Source organism: Pan troglodytes, chromosome 3, assembly GCF_028858775.2.
Source record: "Pan troglodytes isolate AG18354 chromosome 3, NHGRI_mPanTro3-v2.0_pri, whole genome shotgun sequence".
NCBI classification, from domain to species: Eukaryota; Metazoa; Chordata; class Mammalia; order Primates; family Hominidae; genus Pan; species Pan troglodytes.
Window position 1 is genome coordinate 158,461,788 of NC_072401.2, and position 21,919 is coordinate 158,483,706.

General features: G+C 34.9%; 1 long non-coding RNA gene across 1 annotated transcript in view; it reads left to right on the top strand.

The window, feature by feature from the left end:
• Nucleotides 1–18,774, top strand: part of LOC107974455 (uncharacterized) — a 35,923-nt gene extending 17,149 nt beyond the window's left edge. Inside the window, exons 2-4 of the long non-coding RNA XR_010156734.1 lie at nt 5,296–5,350; nt 14,401–14,442; nt 18,133–18,774. This is a non-coding gene — a long non-coding RNA (uncharacterized LOC107974455). The remainder of the gene's footprint in view (nt 1–5,295; nt 5,351–14,400; nt 14,443–18,132) is intronic.
• Nucleotides 18,775–21,919: the final 3,145 nt, after the last annotated feature.

Genomic DNA, 21,919 nt, shown 5'->3' on the forward strand with positions numbered 1-21,919 from the left:
TGGGCATGGGATGATGAGGCATTTGTCTTATTTGGGCATGGTCTGATCAATTCGTTGTTGTGATTGGCTGTAGCTCAGCTGTTTATGATTGGCTGCAATCAGCTAGTTCTTATAAAAATATGCTCCTAGTTAGGTTTCAGTCTGTTTACATACTAAGTTAGATTGCAGTTTGTTAGAGACTCAAAGCACGGAGACAGTCTTAGGCCAATGACCTCTTGCTTATTTAATTTCACATGTTGTGATATTATAAATGTATCAGTATCTTTTCATCAAAAAGGACAAAGCATTCTCTAATATATATCATTCCACAGTTTATGACACCAAATCATGGCCAATTAGCATATATGTCATATTTTTACGATTATGCATCAGCCAGTCTTTTAAACATGTCAGTGTAATAGACACATTGTCAATTAAATAAATTAGATTGGTAAACTAAAAAGCTGAGTGCACATCAGAAATGAAAGTAATGTCTTCAAGTTACTCAAGATCAAGATCAAAAACCAGCTGATTCAGAATCTGACTTGGATTCTCTGTTTTACAGTGATTGTGATATATCAATTACTTGGCTTTTGATCTTGACACTGACCAAATTAATAAATAATTAACACATCCGTGTTTCAATTTTCAATGTAAATATTAACAAAATCTAGAGCCAACAGCTTTTGATGGTGAATGGATATTGAAACTAGCAATGATTTTCTCTTTTTTACTTGCACTTAATTCTACATTGCCCATCACATAAAATCAGCAAACATTGGCTCTACACTCAGAGATTATTTTAGATCCCAAGCAAATCTAATTCTTTAATCTTGTGGCTTTACTACCTAGTCAAAATAACTGTGAAAATGAAAAAAAAAAAAGACCACTCCGCCAATTTACAGAATTTTATGTCATCCAAACAAGAAGACTTACATATACCCCCAGAAGAGGACTGTGACTCTAGTAGCAATTACAGGCCTGCATTTTTCTGAAGCTCTGTCTTTGGAAGAGTCACTCCTGGCCAAGACAAAACAGTTGGTGACAACATTCTGGCTCTGTGTGTGCTCACCAAGTAAAATTGCCAAAATTCTGTACTCTGAGAACTAGCAAACAAAGCCAGTGGTACAATTCAATTACCATGGAATGCCAATTTTCCATAGACAAATTTGTCAATTGTTGCTAGAATTGTTCATTATGATTTGGAAGTCCTTGACATCTAAGTAGAATTGACACATACATATTTAAATTCAAGCATTGGAAAGAATGAAATATGATCTAAAGAAGTACACTTCATGGTGAAGAGCAAAAGCTCTAGGGTTGGACAAATGAGTTCAATCCCAGATTCTGCTTCCTACTGGCCATTTGATCTTAACTTCACTGAGCCTCAGCCCCCCGTCTTAAATTCAATTCATAAGGTTATTTGTGAGGATTAAATGAGAAAATGGAACAAAAGAAAAGACTTAACTTATACCTTGTTAAGGCACATGGTACCGGGCCCATAGAAATGGCTCAGTAAATGTTATCTATTATTTTCATCTCTCCCAACGTATGTACAAAAATCACTTTAATTTCAAAAAATATTTACCGAGAATCAACTGTGTTGTGGACACCATCCTAAGTATGAGATACATTAGTGAACATAACAGAGATCCCTGCCCTTTCTAGTGAAGAAAGACTGCAAAAAAACCGCAGTGACTATGAGAAATTCACTAAATTTTGGAACATGTTAGAGGGTGAATAGCACAAAGAAAAAGTAGAGGAGAGGAAGGATGCCTACAAGTGGATGGTGAGACCCGTTGTAAGTAGGGTGGCCAGGGTGAGACTACAATGTAGAATTTGATTTGTTGACATCCTCACAGAGTTTAAGCACTGTTGCAGTTCTACTTTTTTTTTTTCATTAAAATAAAAATCCCCTTGTCCAGGTTATTTAGCAGTATTTATTGTTCAAAATCAGAAGGCTCATCATATGTCATCATCCCACCTCCTTAAAAATTACTGAGTTGACAACCGTGGAATCAATTGTTAACAACAGGTTGTATGATCATCTCTAACATTATGTATAAATCAGTGCTATCACAGAAAGCCTCTCTCTGATTGCATCATAACTTTTCACACATACTGCTTCTATCCAAATCTAAAGCTGTTTTCTATCAGAGCTTTGCAAGCTCTGAAATATTCACCTGGCAAACAAAGCCCTCCTGCTTTCACATTAAAAATACCACTCTGTGTTCCAAAACGTCTATGGAAATTTACATGGTAAACCAATGAAAACCATGCAGTAGCATATGAAATATTTTTCCAATTATTTCCCCTCAAAGAAATTACTTTCTGCAGATTGAATCTGAGCTGTTTGGGATATTGCAGTTTTGATAGCTCTTTAAACTTTTAATTGGTTCACAGCCCTGTTCTGGAATAAATTTAAAAAACTTGAGGAAGAATTACTGACAGTTTTTAAAATAACATTTTTTGAGAGATGAGGATTCCTTAGGTAATACAACCTACTTTTAAGATTCTGAAATTAAACAAATCAAAAAGAATCTAAAGTAATATTATTTGAAAATGGATACCTGCTTCAATTGAGTGTGGAAAAATCCTGTCAACTATACAATTACCTTTTTAGAAGCCAAAAAGATCCATATATTCACTGTACTTTTCTTCTTCTTTTGCTTAATCACTCCTCCCCTATCATGCCTCCTACAGAAAGCACTAGTGGTTCTGGAGAATAAAATTTAAACTACTTTTCACTAGAAACATTAGCTTCTCTCATCAAAGCAAATGTTTTAGAAAGCTGATACCCAAATTCAACATCAGAAACTACCCTCTAGCAATTGTTTCCCCTTTTGTTCTTATTTAAATGCCTTATTCATAATTTTTGTTGTATTTTTATTTGTAATTTAAACACAGGTTATTTTTCTGCAAAATTGTATGAGTTAAAAAATGACTATCCCAACACACACAGAATTTCCATCGAAATACTTTACCCTAAATGTGATTGATCCAGAAATAATAATTAAGAGTTTTTTTTCATTTGCATAAGCTCTGACATTTTGAAATTCACAAGATATATTTACTAAGGATGACTACTCTGGAAAAATTGTTCTTCCATTTTGTATACCATACTCTCCAGCAAATTTTCCAATTATTCTTTAATCTTTTTCCTACTTGCACCCTCATTTTATCCTCAACCCCTTTACAAGGCAAAACTTAGAAGAAATATACATATACACACAAGCATATTTGTGTGTACACACACACAAACACACACACATCTTGATTTCCTCACTAACAACCTTTGGAGAAGATAATGATATATAAAACAAAAAAGCAGGGAATGCTATATTTCAATCCCTAAAATAAACATTAGCAAACATTGTTGAATATGTGTTAGCCAATGAGAAAAACTAGCAAATGTAGTGGTAGGAGATTTTGTGATCAGATAATGGATATGAGTGCCACCACACAGTTTTTGAGGTTTCCATACCTCTGGCTTGTGCAATCTTTTTTGGCATTTGCTCTGAATCTCTAGAGACCTACAAATATCAATTTAAGAGTCATTGTTCCTAAACACGTTGTATAAAGAAGAAAGTCAGAAATATCAGGATAAGTTTCTAGAAGTAATGTTTCTGATCCAAATTCCACAAATCTCTGAAGAGAACATTGGTTAAATTTTAACTCTGGGACTCATAAGTAGATTATATTTCCTTTTGAAAACTCACACTTCTGCAGTAATCTATAGTCTGCCATTATGAATGAGTCCTTTCAAACACAATGGATTACTTAGGAAAGTCAGATGAGTAGCCCAACAGTTCATCCAAAAGCAGCTGGCCACATGCAGCAGTCTCTGTTAATTTGTCACACATATAAGTGCAAGCCCCTCAATTGTTTGGGGGTCCAAATGATTAGGATAGGGACAGTAGCAGTGAAAGAACACATTCCATTCCTTTGTCCTATACAGGCGGATGGGCTCTTTCTCATTCTTCAAAATCAGGTAAGAACAAATCAGTGTTATTCCCTTAAATAATGATTCTCAATAAATTTTATTAGAAAATTCCACAAACAAGAAGCCAACATATCTCTATTTTTATTGCAAATCCCAAGCCTATAGATAAATTCTTATGAAGTTATATGGGATAAAGTTACAGCATTTCTTAAGAATATGTTCTCACATTCACACATAAAGCTGTCCAAAGCATAATATCGTTCAGTTGCCACAGTGCAGAATCTGTTAATTGGATCTGCCTATGTTTTCCAACTCACAGCATCCTACAGTGCTAAGTATCTAATATAAACACTCCCTGCTGAGACTCCTCATAAACCCTGATTTTTTTTCCTTCCTTGAAGTCAGCTAGTGAATTTAGATGGCCTAAATACTAAAAATAAACTAGGGTTTTAAGTCTTTACTGACATAATCCAATCTCACAAATGGAGTTTAATAATGATTATCTATTTTATAATCTTCCCCAAAAGATTAATGCAGTGTTGATATAAAAAGTACAGACAGAGCAAGGCAGAACAACGTTTTGGCAATCTTAGACATTAACTTCAAGAAATCAGGCCATTTCCTCTCTATACTTTTTTGGTAGTTTGTATTTTGACTTTAATGCTTATTGAGCTATAGAATATATACAGGAAGGAATGCAAATCCTAAAGGTAGGTTTGATTAATTTTTGCCTGATCATCACACACATACCCAAGATAAAGGCCAAACTACAGAACGTTGTCTGCTCGCCAGAAGCCTTCCTTAGGCCCCCATGTAATCATTACCACATACACAAAAGTAACCACCATATTAATTTTATCACTAGAGATTAGTGTTGCATGTTTTTGAACTTCATATAAATGATGCTATGCATTTTGTACTCTTACATATTTAGCTTCGTTTTCTTTCTCATCATTATGTCTATGAGATTCATCCCTATTGTGTGTAGCAGTAGTTTATTCTCTTTCGTTGCTATGTGGTATTGCATTGTAGAAAGGTCTTAATTGTGAACTCCATTTCTTTAATAGATAAAGGACCATTGAGGTTTTCAGTTTGATTTTGTGTCTATTTTTGAAAGTTGTATTTTCCAAGATTTTTTTCATTTAAACTTAAAGACATTTGTTTATTATCTTTTAAAGTCTGTGGATCTATAATGATATCACCTTTGCATTCTTTATGTTGGTAACTTGAGTTACTTTTTTCATAATTTATATCACTAGGGAGTTCTTTGATTTTATTAACCTTTTCAAATAATAATATTTTGGTTTATTGGGTTTTGCTATTTGCTTCTGGTTGTTATTGATTTCTGTTTCTTATCATTTCTATTATCTTAGGGTTTTTGGCGTTAATATGCCATGGTTTCTGCTGGACCTGGAGAATAGAACTGAGGTAATTGTTAGCAGATATTATTTTTAATATGTGCATGTAATGCTATAATTTCCTTCTAAGTACTTCTGCAGTTGCATTCCACAACTTTTAATATTTTTAACTAAATGAAAATAAGTTATTTTAATTAATATTGTGATTTCTCTTTAACGTACATCTAATTTAGAAAAGTACATTTTAGTTTCCAAACATTTTAAGGATTATCTAGGTGTACTTTTGTTACTGATTTCTAGATTATTTCTTCTATGGCCAGAGAACACCCTCTGAATATTTTCACACCTTTGTATTGTGTTACAATTTGCAATTTCGGCTAATATTATTGGATGATGATTCTCCATGGGCCTCTCATGTTTCTTCACATCTTGAGAACAGAAGTATTGACTCCTTTTATTTCCGGACTATATTCTCAAGGATGTTTGTGAAGCAAACAGCTTTGGAAGATAGAGATGTTGTCTTCCTCCAGAACAAAAGGCAAGTTTTCCTAAAGTCTTGGAAGACTGTTTCCATCTAGAAAAGCAAGTAGGCATTCTTAATATCTAGTATGAACAACTCCGGTTTTCCAAGCTCATCCATCTTCTTTTGTAACACAATTCAGTCAATGTACAAGCACTGCCTGGCCGTCTTCAAGACATCCTATAGGAATTGCTGCTTGGGGAGCTGATGCTTGTGCAGCTTGCTTTAATGTGGGTAATAAAGTTCATTGTCTCTGCTTTGGGATTCTCAGGGTTTTTTTGCCAGCATCCCTAATATCATGGCAGACTAACATTTTAGGGTAAAAGTAGGGTAAAATTGGGATTGATATCAGAAAGATGGCAGAAAGAAAGGCTGGGAGTCTCCTGACACCAAGAAGGCACTGAATCAACAACAAATACATAGACCAATTCCCTTTTTGAGAAATCCAGAGAACAGTTAAGAGGTAGCTGCACCCCAGGGGAGCATGAAAGCAGCCACATGAAAGGCAGTAGGAAAACTCCCGGCACTCACTCTCCATACTGTCTCCCCACCCACCCTCCTCCCAGCTCAGCATGGCATGATCAGGAGAAAACTCTTAGTTCCTGGTTTCTCCCTGGGAGGGAAAGAGAAGATTGAAACATGTATGCAAAGTTTGGACTTTTCCTGGGGCTGCCCAAGAAACTGGTTTATATCTTCTCTGTCTCAGAGCACTGCTGAGGATCAGCTTGCTCTAGGTTTCTGGAGAGCACTGAGAACACAAGAGAGCTGGGTGGCTTGTGGCTTGCTGCTGTTCCAGAGGACAGGAGGTGCAGCAGCTAGAGGTCCATATAGCTGGGCAGCCTCTCCCTCGGGAGGGAGAGGAGCCTCTGTCTAGTGTTTCAGTGTTTCACACCCAGGTTCTTTCCAGCACTATTTACAGTAGCCAAGCAGTAGAAACAACCTAAATATCCATTGATTGGTGAATGGGTAAAGCAAATGTGGTATACGTATACAATGGAAGATTACTCAGCCATAAAAGAAGAAAATACAATTGCGACAACATGGATAAACCTTGAGGACTAAGTGAAATAAATCAGTCACAAAAGGACACATATTGCATGATTTTACTTAGATGAGGTGTCTATAATGGTCAAAGTCAGAAGCAGGAAGTAAAATGGTTTTCAGTGTGAAATGAGGAGTGGTTGTTCAATGGGTATAGAGTTTCAGTCACACAAGTTGAGAAAGTTCTGGAGAGCTGCTGTACAGCAACGTACTTAGAGTTAATATGTGCTATATACTTAAAAATTTGCCAGGAGGGTAGATTTCATGTTATGTGTTCTTTATCACAATAAAAATAAACATATAAGTAACTGAAAATTACATATTAAAAAAGAACAAATTATTAACACAGGCAGAAATTCAGATGAACATCTAGGGAAGTAGTCTGAATGAAAAAATTCAATCCCAAAAGGTTATATACTGTATAATTCCATTGACATAATCTTTTTGAAATGAAATTGTTGGAATCAGTGTTTTATAATTGTGTTTTAGATCAAGTGTGTTAGACATTCCGTTTATGTCTTCTATATTTCTATTGATTTTTGTTTCGTGTTCTAATAGCTACTACAACGATTTGTCTAAGATGTAGAATTTTCCATTTTTCCTTAGTTCGGTCCATTTTTCCTTTATATATTTTGAGACAATATTAATAGTTACATATAGTCATTCTTAAGACTGCTATATCTTTTTGTTAAATTAACCTTATATTGTTATGAAATGTTGCCCATTATATTTAGTAATACTTTGTGTCTTAGGGCCTATATTGTTTATTTATTAACATAGCTACACTAATTTGTCTATATATCAGGAATCAGTAATGCATGGTGTCTTAGTTCAGACTGCTGTAACATAGTACCATAGCCAGTGTGGCTTATAAACAACAAAATTTTGTTCTCACCTTCTGGCATCTGGGAAGTCCAAGTTCATGGTCAGATTCTGATAAGGGTCCTCTTCTGGGTGCAGGCTGTCAGCTTCTTGCTGTACTCTCACATGGCAGAAAGACTGTAAGCTAGCTTTCTTGCTTCTTCTTATAAGAGCACCAATCACATTTATGAGGGTCCCATCTTTATGACCTAATCACCTTGCAAAGGCACTATTTTTGAATACCATCATAATAAGGATTATATTTTAACATAGGAATTTTGTGGGGACACAAACATTGAGTCCATAGCAGATGGACTGGTATACAGCATGATTTTGTACATCCTGTAAGCTAGGAATGTTTCCTACATTCTTAAAGGGATTAACAAAACACAAAAATAACATGCAACAAAGACCGTATGTGTCCCACAAAGCTGAAAATATTTACAATCTGGGCCATTACAAAAAAAAGTTTTCTAACTGCTGTTAATGTTTCTATGATGTATCTTCTCCTATAACATTAGTTTTAACTTTCCTATGTCCTTCCTAAGAATATAGAAAATGTCATTAATAATCGTTGTCTTTAATTGACATCTTCAATTGTTTTTAATGTAAATTGTGATATATTTGGGTTTAAATCATTATCTCAGTATCTTTCAAGTTGCTTCATCTATTCTTTGATCTGTTTTTACACTGCCTTGTCTTCTTTGAGAATAAGCAGGCTTTAATTTCAATTTTTACCCAATATTTACCTGTTATTACATTCTTATTTATTTATTTTCATTCTTAGTCTGCTACACTGTATACCATTAATCTATTAATATCTACTTTAATTAGTACTTTTTCCCATTCCCAGATAATGCAAGGGTTCTGTTGTAGTCTGCTTGGGCTGTCATAAAAGAATACCACTGAGGAAGTGGCTTAAATGGCAGAAATGCATTTTCTCATGTGTGGGGCACTGGAAGGCAAGATCAAGGGCCAGTACAGTCAGGGTCTGTTGATTCCTCTCTCCTTTGGTTGCAGATGACCTTTCTTCTGTGCTTGTAAAGAGACAGTTCTGGTGTATCTTCCTCTTCTTATAAGGGCACCATTCCTGTAAGACCTTTATGACCTCACTTACATGCCTCATCCTTAAAAAGCTGTCTCCAAATTCTGCTACATTTAGGTTTACGGCTTCAACATAGGAATTTGTAGGGGAAGAGAAGGTGATGTGATGTAGTCCATAACAGGCTCTGTAATACTTTGTCTGCAATTACCCTCTCTAACCTCTGCTACTTTGCCATGTGTTTTAATCCTGCACATATTAAGTGTCATATAGCATTGGTATTCATTTTTAATAAAGAATATCAATATATAGTTACTCCCTTATATTCATCCTTTTCTTCGTTCATTTTTGCAATTCAGCTAAATTTTTGTTTACAATTGTTTTCTTTCTGCCTGAAATTTTTCTTTAGCATTTCTTTTAGTGAATGTCTGCTAGCGGAAAAGTATTGTATCACTGAAAATGTTAATTTTACCTCTTTTGAGGCCTGGATGGGTAACACAAAAGGTAAGAATAGAGGAGGATCTCCTAGTATTATTTTGAAATTTAGCAGATATGATTCCTTAAGTTTCTTTTTAAATTTTTTAATTGTTATGGATACATATTAGTTGTACATATTTCCAGAGTACATGCGACATTTTGAGACAAGCATATAAAGTGTAATGATCAAATCAGGGTAATTGGGGTGTTCATTACTTCAAGCACTTATTGTTTCTTGGTGTTGAGAATATTCCAATTCCTCTCTTTTAGTTATTTTGAAATATATAATAGATTAGCTATAGTCACCCCATTGTGCTACCAAACCCTACACCACATTATTTCTATCCAACTTTTTATTTGTACCTATTAAACATCCCCTCTTTATCACTACCCTTCCCAGCCTCTGGTAACTACCATTCTACTCTCTCCAAGTTAAATTTGTTTTAGCCACCACGTATGAGTGAAAATATGCAGCATTTGTTTTTCTGTGCCTGGCTTATTTCACTTAACATAATGTCCTCCGGTTCCATCCATGTTGTGGCAAATGACAAGATCTCATTCTTTTTAAAGGCTGAATAATATTCCATTATGTATATGGTATGAAAATAACATTCACTTTTAATTTTGAAGAATATTTTGCTGAGAGCAAAATTCTGCAGTGGCATTTTTGTTTCATTTCAGCCAATTAAATATAGCATTTGATTGTCTTCTATATTTTATCATTTTGTTGAAAGGTAAGCTGCCAATGTTGTTGCTCCTTTGAAGATGCTATTGTCTTTTCCTCTGTATTATTTTAACAGGCCCTGTATGTTTCTGGGTTTCATTGTCTTGACTAGGCCTTGGTCTGATGTTCTTTGTACTTACGGTGCTTAGGTCTGAAGTACATCTTGAATCTGTAGGTTGGTGTTTTCTTTCAAAGTTGAAAATTTCCTGACCAGTGTTTCTTTAAATGCTGCTTCTGTCTCTTATCTCATTCTCCTCTCTCCTATATGCCAGTCACATGGAGAGAGAGATACTAATATGCCTATATAGGTATACAGACAGGCAAACTTTTCATCTTATCCCACCCACATTTCTCTCATGCTATTTTCCGAATTGCCCTTCTGTCTATTTGGCCTTAAGTTTATATATTTTCTTTTAAGGTAACTTCCAGCTCATTACTTTTCCCTTCTTCTGCATTTTCTTTTTAAACACCATCTTTAATTATTACTTTTTCTTATTCTTCATTCTAAATATTTCCTATGGACATGTTTTCTAATTAACTAGTTATTTCTACTTTTTTGGCTAATATGCTTTTAACACAATTCATTTAAATTTTAATATTAGTTACTGTAAGTTTTAGATCCAAAACTTCCATATGAATCTTATATATTCAAATCATCTTGTGAAATTATTTATCCTCTAGCCTTTTTAAATAAATGTATCAGTTATTTAGCTTATAAATATGTTTGCTATTAAGTTTCCAAGTGCATAGACAACTGATATTATTAATATGCCAAAAGAAAGACGTCACATTCCTTTGCTCCAATACCCTTATGCCATTTTAACATCAAAATAACAGAACACAACCCAATGAATAAAATAGAAATTATTTTGCCCATACTTTATTAACTAATGAACCAATGAAATAATTAATTAATTTTTAAGTGAGAGAGATAAGAAAGCTTCCTATTAGAAGAGAATGTCAACTAATAAATACAGAAGTCATGATGAAACCAGATAATCACGTGCCGATAATCACAGGAATACTTCATTCATCCAGTGTATATCAATGAACACTAAAAGCAGCAAGTAAAAACTTAGTGAGAAAATCAATATTTACATGGTCTCAAAGTATCTCCCCACAATATATACATTAATTACAAGTGAGAATTAGTAAATTTACAAAGGAGAAACCTGAAAGAAACCACTTTAATCAAATGATTTTAGTTAAATCTTCAGTAATAAAATAAACAAGGCAAACAAATCACCATACTACCTAATGCCTCATTTGGAAGAACACAGAATCACTTCTCACTTCTGTGATATTTCTGCCTAAAATGCATAACCTGAATCTCACTGTGAGGAAACATCAGACAAACCCAAAGTGACATATGAAGTAATAGATGGGAAGACAGGGAAAACTCATCAGTTTTGTGATATATTTGGAAGTAGTTTAGTTAAAAGTTTAAATTACATTGGGTATGGACCATTATAGCAAGAGAAAGAATAAGGATAACCCCAAGATCAAGGCAAAGAAACTGAGTGATTGATGGAGCCCTTAACTGATATGAAGAAGAATCGAGAGGTGGTACATTTTCTCAGAAAGGGAAACAGACTAAGAGTATTATAATGTATTTATTATTTTTTGGAGTTCTTTGTGATTGTTAAATGTAAGTGCTTCGATGAATGTATTATCATTCCTAAAGTTAATGATTAAAAGTCATATAGGATTATTAATGATTCAACATCATTTTTTACATTTTGGACATTTTATACAAATTTCATAGATCTCACTATACTTAGCTGCCTACAAGCAAATTCTAGAATTTTAATTATACCTATTTTGAGATTCAATATATTACTTCAAAAATTACTTTCACAAAACACAAAGAAAAAAACAAAAAGCTACTAATATGTAAGGCTTTCTAGTACTAAACTGCTGTTTATATTATGATTATACTGGTTTTTTTCCAAATAATTTTCCCTATTTTAAAACTGATATGACAATCTATCCCTGAGTTTTAAATAAAATCTGTTGGAAATTCTCTAATGAAAAATACAGCTGAAAGCCCATGAGATGCATGATAGCATTGCCAATATAAAGCATGCTATTTTGCTTATAAAAATGTGTCTGCTATTAAAGTCTCCAGGCACACAGACTATGCAGAATCATTAATAAGTCAAAAGAAAGGCAAAGTCACATTCCTTTCCCTCCACATCCCCATGCCATTCTAGAAAGTCCAGCAAATATGAATTTTGCTTTTTCCATTTCCATAAGCTCTTTGTTCACCAGAAATTTATGTTAATTGCTAGGGAAAGGGGCTACCCATAAGCACCGGGAAAACAATTCATGGTTTAATATAAATAATAAATTCAGCAGTAGCCACTTTACTCAGGATGTATACCACCAGGAAACATTACTGCAAATTTTTGCAATTATAAGTACATTTTGTTAGAGGATTATGTAAAAAGGAAGACAATCGGAAAGGATTTACTGTTAACTAGGGAAATACAAATCTAGAAAGTTATAAAGTTAAAATTAAACTCTTGGAAGCTTTTTGAATCAGAAACAGAAAAGGCTTATTTGCAGTTGTGAGGAAAAAGTGAATTTAGTGTTCATCAAAATTTCTCTTCTATTACAAGTGTTGTCTTTAATTTCCAATATACTCTTACATAGGCAAGCTCTCTTCACTCCAAATTAATGTGTTCTGTTCTGCCTTTTACATTTACTTTTTATTAAAGAGTTTCTCTTCTTAGCAACCTGATAATTTAGTGAATCTAAGAAGTCTATCAGATCAGTTGTCTAGAATAACATAGACAAGGGAAATAATTCCTAAATTAAACACTTCAAAATTTTCACTTCTCAATCAGTTTTGTGCGTGAAGGGGGAGTGCATCGCATAGATAAATATATTGAGACAAGACTAGAAGTGATAGCAACCTTAGAACCTCTTTAACTAAGGCCCCTTGAGGTTAATTAAATTGCTTTTGGTCAGATACCAGTTCAAGCCTAAAACAGAAGTTTGCTGCTGGTGCTAGTGCCTTAATAGTTCAAAGGAACATCCTACAGAGCTGGGACTCAGACTTCTGTAGAGGGAACTTGAGCCATCTGGCACTGATACCTCTGAGCTGGCATGATGAAGCTACTTCTTGAAATACAGAAAAAATTGGAAACTGGTACCAACTGCTGTTACTCAAACCAAATGCTGAGATGAAGAGCGAATTATTAGAGCAAGCAATCAGGAAGGTGCGTGTCTCTTCTTCACTTCCTTTCATGCTCCCTATTGGCAGGACCTAACAGGGAGTCAGCGGGCAAAGGAAAAGAATGGCTTGCAGAATTCCAGCCATAACAATCATAAAGAAAAGAACAGAGGATAGGTCTGGAGCTTACAGTACTTAACAACCGGCACATTCAAAGAGGCATTCGACTTCCCAGATGACACTGCAGTTGGGACCAAAATAATGTATCTGTTAAAAATGTAAAAGAGGAGTATGACTGTGGGCATGCAAGCTGCAGTGTCTGCAGTAACCACTTCTGAATCTAGAGATCAATGCAGTTTAGTCATGGAGCTGTGACACATACAAATTACAGCTCAAGAGCCAAAAGTGATTAAAGAGGAATTTCTTCTTATGACCTCTTGGATGACATTAAAGTGACTGCAAATAAAAAGTCTTTAGAAACACCCATTAAAGTACCCTTTGTTTCCATTCCACTTTCCTGGCAGGTTTCTTTCTCATGCATGCTCCCTCCCCGCCCAAAAAGAAAAAAAAAATCGTACTGTACTCCCAGTTCATGATGCTTTCATTTCTTCTCTTTCCTGCTCCTTATATCATTTTGCATCAACTATTAAGTATGATTACTTATTAATTAACATCTCTTCCTTCAATACATTGTTATTTTTCAATGTGATCAATTGATGTATGAACAACCCCAGTTGCTCACTCCTCTCTATGAATATGTTCTTTGGCACAAAATTTTATAGCCCCCGCTACCCTCACCCTAAGCTTGGCCATGTTATTTGCTTTAGCCACTGAAATTTTGGAAAGTGGGACATAAGCAGAGGGTTGGGAAATAGTTTGACCAACTGGGTTTGTTCTCATTCTTGCTCTATGACAGCACTATAAGAATACATCCAGGATAGCGTGCTGGAGGATGGGAGATTCTCAGTTCAGATATGGCTGCTGACCTAGCTGGCAGCCAGTATACACCAGACCTGTACATCAAACCACTCAAGATGAGAATACCCCCACCAAGCCTAGCCTAAATATCTGGCCATAGATTGATGAGCTAAATGAATTCTTATTATGGTAAGTTCCTGAGATTTGAGACAGTTTGTTATACAACAGGGAACTGATATGCTTATTCTTCAAGAGGAGCAAAACAGGGATGATTGTTATAATATTCTCTTCAATAGGTTGAGGAAAGAAGAAATTCTGTGAACATTTATACACTAATAACTTATTCTGTCATATTTCAGTCAGATTAAAGCAAACGGCCAAAAACAAGGACAAAGTCCAAGGTAAGAGACTGATGATAAGTGGCCTGTTTACAAGGAAAATAAGATCACTAGCTCTACTTACAGCTGATTCAGAATAACTTCATTTTTAAAGCCTAAAATTTTATAGTCAAGCTCTTGAGTGCAATTTCCTCAACATTTTCTAAACCACACAGAAAATCATAAAGAAACAATATTTCTTTGTTTGAGTTTCCTTTTTAGGAGTTAGGTCTTATTTTAAAAATATTTTCTAGCCTGTTTAGGCTCTTATTTAAAATTATCCACTTTTCTCAAAGTCTTTCTCATACTTGAGATATCCAAAATATTGAATGAGTGATGTAAACTATATCAGATAAACTATGAGTCTATATTTTTACCCTGATTCAGTCAGTTTCCAAGGAGAACTTTGAGCAACTAAAAATGTGTATTACTATAATCTCTCTGAAATATTTCTTATTAATTTTTTTGGGGGGGAAATGAGTCATTCTGAGCCAAAAAAAAAAAAAAAAAGGTTAACCAGACACTTTCCACTCCTAACTTGAGTTGGCGATATCAGCAGATTCAAATTACCAGCAATGGGAAGATATAGGAAGATGTAGGTACCTACCAATGAGCTTACCTTCCCAGTGCTCTATATAACCTCACTTCTATAGCCCAAAGTATTAAAAAGAAGAAAAAATAATAATTCAGGCTTACTATTTAAAAATACAGTGATTCTGGAAGAAAAAATAATAATTCAGGCTTACTATTTAAAAATACAGTGATTCTGGCTGGGCACGGTGGCTCACGACTGCAATCCCAGCACTTTGGGAGGCCGAGGCGGGTGGATCACGTGAGGCCAGGAGTTTGAGACCAGCCTGGCCAACGTGGTGAAACCCTGTCTCCACTAAAAATACAAAAATTAGCTGGGCATGGTGGCAGGCGCCTGTAATCCCAGCTACTCGGGAGGTTGAGATGGGAGAATTGCTTGGACCCAGGAGGCAGAGCTTGCAGTGAGCCAAGATTGCACCACTGCATTCCACCCTGGGTGACAGAGTGAGACCCTGTCTCAAAAAATAAATAAAAATACAGTGATTCTGAGAGGCCTTCCCTTTCCACACCACCTCCTACTTGTTTGATAGCTCTCATCCCATTTTCCTCACCTGCCACATATGGCCAGGACTTCCACAGTATATTAAACATCTTCTTTGGACAAGAGAAATTTCACTGAAGCAATGAGTGTAGAAGTTATTAGCATGAATTGAAGACTGATGTTGGCACACAAATAGGGAGACACATCAATATAATGAACTGATGAATCTAGAAATAGCTTCAAGAAGTTACGGAAAAGTAGATGTGATAAAAGTTGCATTTCAAATCAGTGAGCGAAGTATTTAATAGAATTGAGACAACTATGTAGCTATTAGGAAAACATTAAAGTTGGATGCATAATTAGAAACTCTCCTCAGGTATATCAAGATTTTAACTGTCAGGAAATAAAACAACAAAAGATAGAGACAAAAGCAGGTAAGCATTTTAAAATATCATCTCAGAAATCTTCCAAGTTTGATACATAAATTCAACTAAAATAAATGATTTTTCATTAGAAAAGCATTTGTCATAAGACAAATGAAATTGTGAGAAAAATCATTTGCAATACATATCATAGACAAAAGGCCAATACTCCTAATATATGAAGACTTCTTGTAAACCAAAGAAAAATAAAGAATAGTATATAGTATGATTTCATCTGTGCAAAAAATAATACAATATATGTGGAATATCTCTGGAAATGGATATAAGAAACTATTGCCATTGTCTGTCCCTACGGATTGGAAATCGGTGATCAGGGGTTCAGAAATTGAAAAGGGCTTTTTCACTCTATAGCCCATTCCACTTTTAAATCATGAACTCTATTAATACATTATCTATTTGTAAATAAATAAGCAATAATTGAATTAAACACTTTTATTTGTAACAATTATATAAAAATATAGTTTACATACTTATTTAAAAACTAGTAACATTATATTTTAATCAGGATTCTTGATGCTTGCTACCAGACAAACCCCAAAATCTCAAAGCTTAAGAGACACAGGGTTTATTTCTCACTCCATAGAGACTGATATGTGTTGGATGGCACTAATGTAAGTAATATCCAGCCATTCGGAACATGTGCCTTTAAGACTGGTTGCGTTAAAAGAGACTCACCAATTCTAAACTATCCCAACCCAGACCTGACACAAGTCATTTCTGCTAACAGTCCATTGGCCAGAACCACTAGCATGGTTCTCACCTGACAACTGCAAGGAAGGAGGTGAAAGGAAAAGCATGGATAGCATATCATGACTTGCATTTTTCACACTGCAGCAAATTCATTTTTAAATAAAGGTTTTAATAATTAAAAAGCCTCATATTTGGTGTAACCTCTTTTTGTGTGCTTTTGTTTTCACCTTATTAAAAAGGCATATTAAATATTCCCAATGAAGAATTACATATATGAGACCTGTGGGGTGTGATAGAATATCTAGATATATCCTCTCCTAACTTTGACCTTGCATAGAAATATGGGCAAATATACTATTGGCCAATCCAAATGTGAATACGCTTTGACATTTTTAAGCTTAGTCATTTTTTAGCTTTTCCAGGTACAATTAAACAATTGTAGTCTACACAGTCATTAACCAAACAGTGTTTGGAGACAGATGAGCTCATATTATCCATTTTGTCTGCATCCTTCAGCCAACTTTTTTACATGTACAGCCCATGAAGGCCACTAAGTGTGTTCTACATCCACAAATTACAAAGTCAAATGGGAAAGCCAGTGCAATGTTCTGCTGACTATTTTTATCCTGGAAAGAACTGTTTGTATTCATGCTTAATTTTTGTCTCTTAGTTCTACTCCAAGTCAGTTTTTGTCAAACTATATTTTTTCACTTTCCAGCAAGAGGAATGAGGTCTGCTTCTTAAAAGTAAAAAGCTGTGGTATATGTTACTAGATGGCTTCTGCATTGTTCATTTAAGTACTACGCGATGAAATATAGACATGATTTAGCAGCGTAATTTAGTTTCTCATCATTCTGTGTAAGTATTTACTTATGAGAAGGATTCCTATAACCAATTCTGAATAATGCCAGCTGTCCAAAAGAAAGACTCAGGAGACAAGACAGAAATTTTGGTGATTGGGGGATTACTCACCAGAAGACATTGATGAACATTTCATTTCATTGAGGAACACATTGATCAACATTTCAGCAGAGAAACCAAAGCAAGTATATCATAATATGTCATTTTAATAAGCCATGAAACCAAATTCAAGAGCAACATGCAGATTGGGCGTTTTGTCTCTTACAACATATGCTATTTTTGTTTACCATTAGTAAAAACACCACAGGGTCAGGGTGGGGCTGTGACAAGTAAAATGTTGAGTTATGAGCACACCCTACTGGTTTGGTGTGAGATGACAATAAAAGACAATAAAAGGTTTCATAGGTGTTTTGAGGTGTGTGTGTGTGTGTGTGTGTGTGATTATGGACATAACAAAACATACAGTATTCTGCAGTTTTAATATTATACCAAAAAGAAGAGTGATATGTATATTGGATAGATGAGAGATAAATAGACGTATTTGAACAGAATGAAATCCTTTTCCAAAGTTTATGAATGCCTTGATATGCCTTATTTCCCTTTTTTACTATTTTTAAGGCTCTTTTAACTCTCTCCACTCTCATTTAGTTTCTGAAGACTTGGCATCTCAAGGAAGACTCTTTTGAAGTCAATTTCCCTGACCCTGGATCCACAGAGCCACCTGCAGATGTCACACTGAAACTTTGCTGTTGACACACCACCTGTTTTTCCTTGTTCTCCCTCGGTTTTTGCTTTCATCAAGAAAATTCTTCAAACAGCTGGGTGATGCCAATACATGGAGCCCGCTGGGAAGTACATTCTTGTTCCACACTAGAAAACCAGACTTAATTAGTCAGTCACATTTAGAGTACTTTTTCTTCTCCATGACAACTCTAATCACGTTAGCCATATTTGAACTGGAAAATAGCAGTGTTTTCAGCCCCACATGATGAACACAAATTTATGTTTAAATACAAATATTAGAGAAAGACAAATAGGTTGACATAATTATGTGGTTGATTCTCCTGTGGCTAGAAAAAAAAACAAATGTGCCACCTCATCACCTCAGTCTTCCTCACTGAGACCTGTTATCTAGAAAGGGGATATTCTAGGGGATCACAATGGCGAATTAGTGAGTTTGGGGATTATTCTTTTGTTTTGCTTTCTTTTTTCACTCAGGAAGAGTGACTAAAACCACGTGGCTATTTTTATGTCATGACTTAAATACATCTTCATCGCCAAGCATTGAAATTTCACTATCACTGTGTTCCTTGGGTACAGGCAATATGGGGTTAGTTACTAGTAATTAAATATCTACAAGTAAAAGGAAAAAGAAAATCAAATCTAACATTCTGTTTTTATGTAATCCAACCCTTTCTCTTAGACATCAAAAAACTATATGGACACCATGATAAACAAAGGAATCCCTTGCCCAACTCATATGTATCTGGCCTAAAAAATAATTTTGTGACCAACTATTATAGCTCTTCTAGGATATTAAAATAGTACTGAGAAAAGCTTGTGTAGGCACTAAACTTAAACAATTTGACAACATTTGCCTTACATTTATTTTTATTTTTTTGGCTCAAAACTAACTATAACCCAAAGAATTTCCAATCACATTAATCTTTCAGTGGCAACATTCCTTAATTTGAGGCTTACTCTTTCTAAACTTTGACTCACACTATGTTTTTAACATTGAAATCTGATAGACAATTGTGTCAAAATGGCAAGGTACAATCCATGTGTCCAGGTGCTGTATCTATCTTGAATTACCTCTACGAAATGCAAGATGCATTTTGCTACCAGATTAATCTGATAAAGCAGACCCCAATCATACCATTCAAAAGCCTTTAATGGCCTCCCAATTACCTACACCTGCAAAATTGGAGTCTAAAGCCTCATCCTAACTTGCAAAGGACTCTTTAGCCAACTTCTCCACCTTCATTTCTTACCATTCTCCTTTGGGCATTCCTGGGTTGCAAGCTAAGTGAATTATTTTTGACTTCCTAAAATATTCCTCTTCCTTCCTCTGTATAGCTCTCATGCTAGGCAAAAAATATTATTGACCAATTCAAATTCCTTCCAAGTGACATGTAATAATAGTGATGATGGCAATAATGATACGAGTAGTGGCCAGCCTTAGGGAGGGCTCATTATGTGCCAAGCATTGAAATAACCAGTTTCTACATGCTTAAAAGAATAAAAGACATAGTTCTCTTATTCCTCTTGATAACCCTAGGTGGTAGGTTGTGTTGCTATAAGAACCTGGGATCTATACCTTACAAGTAAACGAGTGCAGATGGGAAACACTTTCTTTTTCATGAATGATTTCACAAATGTTATAAACCGACTTTATTCAGATTTGTCAGGCAAAATTCTTTTCGGCTGTTTTTGGTAGAAATGACCAGCCACCAACAATTTTTAGCTGTTCACACTTCTGTAAGCTCAGTGAAGCCTAGCTCTCTGTCTTCTTAGAGGTTCAGGCACCACCAAGCAGGAAACCTTCACTTTAACCAAAGTGAGAGTCCAGAAGCAAGATTATGTTTACCTTAATACCAACAACTGGAAATCTGAATTTTCTCTGGTGCTGGCTAGACACAATGCGATTTTAAAATTATAGCTAGGATAGGAGTTGTTAGAATGTGATCCCTGTGGGTTTCTTGGGGAATCTTCAAGGTCAAAACTATTCTGTGATAATATTGAGATGCTATTTGCTTTCTTTCAGTGTTTCAACATTTACATTGATGATGCAAAAGCAGCAGTGAGTAAAAGTGTTGGAGCCTTAATACAAATCAAGACAGCACTGAACTGTGCTAGAAAGTCTTGTGTTCTTGACTCCATAGCATTCATGGGGTGGAGGAGGCAGGAGGGCTCCTTGAGGGCTTCCTTAAGAAAACAATGAAATTGATTAGTTTTATGAAATCTAGGCCCTTGAGTACATGTCTTTTAATATTCTAAATGAAAAATGGAAAGTGTGTAGAAAGCCCTTATGCTTCACACTGAAGTACAATGGTTGCCTCAAGGAAAAGCACATGTGTACTTGAGCTAAAGCTGAACTGGATGTTTTAATCAGGGAATATTTAATTGAAAGAACTGAAAGGCAAAGTATGATTATTCAGTCTTGGGTACTTGGCAGACATAGTCTCAAAAATGAAGTGAGCCTGTTGCTTCAAAGATAGCAACTGACAGCATTTGCTGCCAGTGATAAAATTTGAGCCCTCAAGAAAAATTTAGCATTTTGAAAATCTTGTCTTCTTCACCATACTGACAGTATCCCAATATTTAAATTTTTTTGATGAGATTAGTGGAAATATTAATGACTGTGATTTTCTTTATATTCATAATGAAATATGTTAACATTTGTAATATCTGGATAGTCAGTCAACCAACATTTCCTAATTACCAATGCACGATGCTACAAAATCACGCGTGGATACAAGACCCACTCAAAGTGCAAGATAGACCAGTGGATTTTAATGGAACAGAATACACAATGTTCATGGATATAGTTTTAGATTCCACATTGTAACTAATCTTCAGTAAAATACCACGTGTTATATTGTGATATAATATCAATGGAAAAAACATCCAAATTATCTGCAAAGATAGTAAAGCACATTTTCTTCCAGTGACATAAGTCAGATGAGATATGAGGCCAGATTTTCTTCATATGCTTCAACCAAAACAACATATCTTAACAGACTAAAGGCAGAAACACAGGGGAATCCAGATGTCTTTTATTAATCCAGATACTAAAGAGATTTTTCAAAAATATAAAACAATGCCACTTTTACCATATTTTTGGTTTTAAAGAATAAAATTATTTTTCATAAATGTTTATGTTTAACAGGTAATCAGCTTCTTATCAATATTTAAGAATTACCTAATAAATATTTTATTGATTTCTTATTTTTAATTTCGTAATATAAGTTCTTTAGAGGTTTTAGTAAATTTTAAGAGCATAAATGGGTTGAGACCACACAGATTATAATCCACTGAGCTAGGTCTTCCCGTCTAATGATAAAGGCTGTAAGCCTAGTGGATTCTTATGTACTGTTCTCAAAAGAGTGAACATGTGTTGAAAATTATTAAGCTCATCCACATACGTTGAATACCTTTAATTTCACCACTGAGAGAACATTTTAACACTTATTGTGGTCATTTACTGTAGCCACAAATGAAAAACCTTTCTGACATTTACCATGATTAGAAAAGCCTGATGTGTTGATCAAGCTAGAGACAAGAGCATGTGTAGTATCTGGAACATGGGCTTTCTCATTAGAGCACTAGCTGACAACACCTGGAGTTTACATTCATATTAGAATTCAGAGTTCAGCAACTGAGTTCTAACTTAACCTAAATAAGAAAAATCCAGCATTACACTATCTATGTT